The following is a 3,059-nucleotide window of genomic DNA, read 5'->3' as shown; positions in this document are numbered from 1 at the left end:
ATGTTGGACCGCGTTTCTGCAGAGCCACTGCGAGGTCCTCTTACTCCTCTCCATCTGCGCTGCCGAGTCTATCTCCCACCCATTGGTTCCCACACACTTCCCCAGAGTGACCCAACTATTTGCCTGATCTTCTGCAGACTCACCCCGGAAGCTGCCATGGGAAACAGCTGGTTTGCTTGATATGAAGTCAACCCCTTTGAAAATTATTCTATTGACTTTCCCTTTCCTTCACCAGGAGTCTCAGTCAAATCTAAGCTCATTATACCCTGCTTTACCTTAGACTCCTGATAAAGGTGTCACTAGGAAGTACTTGTAGGTTTTTGGTTGGAACCTGGGCCCTATCCTGAATCTCAAGGCCAAGGATGACTCCAATCTAGCTTCTCTCTCCACTCGTCTTCTGGCCTCCTCTTTTGCCTCTCCATTGCTCTCATCTTGTGAAGCTTTGTAATCCCCTCCAACCACAGGAACACGCATGTTTTAGGAGCTTTGAGAGTTATACGTCATGGAAGGCTGAATTCTTTGACCTGGGTACAAACAGGATGACAAATACCTACTCCACTGGTGCAACAAGTTAGTATCTGCTGGTGGTTTAGGAGGAACTCTACAGGCTATCAGCCTCTTGCCAGTGGTTCTCAGCACCATGACTGCAAAGCTCCATAAATGACAGAAGTATCCTGAACTGTTTCATCCTCTTTTCCTTCTCTTCTTGTTGGCTTTCTGGAGATAAGATTAGGTCCTTAGACCACCTCTGTCCCATGGCTTGAAACATGCAGGAACTTGCTCTGCCCCCACCACATGGGTCAGATTCCTCTGACCTTTTTCCCAAACATGGGTCTTCTCTTTACAGCTCTATGGCATACTGCTAACTTGGGGCCCAAACAAACATTAATATGACCAAGAGCAATTATTTGCTTCATGGATCTGGGAGGAAAGGTTTAGAAGAGAGGGACTGGAGGGGTCTGACGGAGCTGTTTCACCAGCACAAAGGGGAACGTCTGCAGTCCCCACAATGCATTTGGTGATGGATGGAGACTCCATGGTGCTTCCTTGAGAGTCCCACAGGCTGGCATGGGGACACACGGAGCCAGTGGGGTGAGGAGGAGCTTGCTGAGGGGATTCCCAGCTGCTGGTTGATGCCTAAGCAACCCCAGGGCTGCTGTGCCCTTCCATGCCACCTCTGTGGGGTCGAGAGGGACGAGCCATGGGTCATGAGTTTTGCTCAAGATGACAGCACAGCGCTGCTGAGGGGCTCTGGAACCCCAGAGCAGGTCTCACTGATGGATGCCCAGAGCAGCGCGATGCCGAGCTGTTCCCAGGGCAGGCCCCGAAACTGTGTTCCCCTCCCCACTGAGCTGGGGGGAGTCTGTGCATCTGAAAAAATCTCTTCCACTTAGGACTTGAAGTGCATTTTTCACATGGGAAAAATCCTGCTGCTGGTGAAGGATCCAAGGAGAAAGCCGACGTGTGCCGGCTGAAGGCTGCCAAGTGGTGGGAAGTGTTTGCTCTAAAGAGGTGTACGAAATTCCTCTCTAAAGCCAAAATGAACCCAGCCTGCCGTAGCTGCTTGGGGTCTGAACCAGTCGACTGGATGATGAGGCAAGGAGGGCTTACACACCCAGAGGCTATGTAATAAAATAAAGAGCTTTCAAATGCAGCCCAGTTCCTGCGAGTGCTTCATCCCATTTTCTCTATACAGACTCAAACCCTGTGCTCAGATTGAGATTTTTACCTGAGTTGGAGCTGGCCTGGCCACAGCCAGTGGTCACAGGGGGATAGGAGACAATTTTTCCCCTTGCATGGACATACAGAACACGCCGGAATCAAATTCTTCACCTTCAAGTCCTTCTTCCACCACCTGTTGTGAACAAATTCTTATTTTTATACATTTTCTTTTTCCCTGTGATGAACTGAATTTCTTCTTCTTCTTCTATTCTTATTCTGATTCTTATTTTTTTTTTATTTTCTTCTTTCTATTCCAGTTCCAATTCCTATTCTTTTACTTATCCTTATTCCTCTTCTTCTACCTCTTCCCCTACTATTGCTATTATTATTGTTACTATTACTACTATTACCATATTACTATTACATCATCACCACCATTATAGGCTGGAGCCACCTTTCGCACCAAAATCCAACCATGCTGGGTGCTGCACAAACCCAAAATGGCCATGATCCCTATCCTGGAGCCTTCCCAGTTTAAGTTCCAGGGCAGATCTGTCAGGATGGGGCAGCGGCGGCGAGCGGCTCCCGTGCTGCTCCAGCACAGAGGCAGACCCCATGCTGCCGGCCGGCTGCGCCCAGGAGTTGGCACGTGGCCACTGGGGACTCACTGGGGACCGGTTGATGGTGGATGGGGATGGGGACAGGGCAGGCTGGTGATGCAGCCCCAGCTGGGGTCAGGTGAGGCTGCGGGGCCCCGCGGGCAGGAGGAGAGCCAGCGCACACACAGCCATCTGGGTAACACGATAAGGAGCTCATGGCCTCTGAAAATAAAGGCTTATCCATCTAAAAAAAGCCCTGTGGTGGGGGTGAGGCATTATTTAACACCTAAGTGAAAGGGCTCTTACTTCTGAGCCAGATTTAGGCTCAGGGAACTTGTACAATGGTTTCATTTTAAAAGCAGAGGCGCACTGAGCTGGTATGCAGATAATAATGGTAATAAATAAAAATAATAACAATAAGAATAGTAGTAGTAATAATAGTAATTATTATTATTGTTATTATTATTTACAGCTTGAGGCAGTGCTTCTGGGCCACCACACGTGGCCCCACTGTGCAAGACACTGTACAAGCACCTAAATGAGGGCAGCCCCTTTCTCCCAGCTGTTCAATCTTAAAACTAAATGGGGAAACTTGGGGAAAAGGTGGCACACAAGGACCTGAATGCCTGGGCTTTCCCTGCCTGTTTCTGGCAGGGTTGAGTCAGAAAGGGAGGTGGGGGGCAGCAGGGTGAGCAGAGGGATGGAGCAGAGAGGCAGGGTGAGATGAGGGCTGCAAGGATGAGCCTGCCAGCGTGCAGCAGCAGCAGGGGTGAGCAGGGTGGGGGACAAGGACATGTC

The sequence above is a fragment of the Egretta garzetta genome, unplaced genomic scaffold, assembly GCF_000687185.1.
Source record: "Egretta garzetta isolate BGI_Z169 unplaced genomic scaffold, ASM68718v1 scaffold58, whole genome shotgun sequence".
NCBI lineage: Eukaryota > Metazoa > Chordata > Aves > Pelecaniformes > Ardeidae > Egretta > Egretta garzetta.
The sequence above is the reverse complement of the archived record's forward strand: the minus strand, read 5'-3'. Positions refer to the sequence as shown.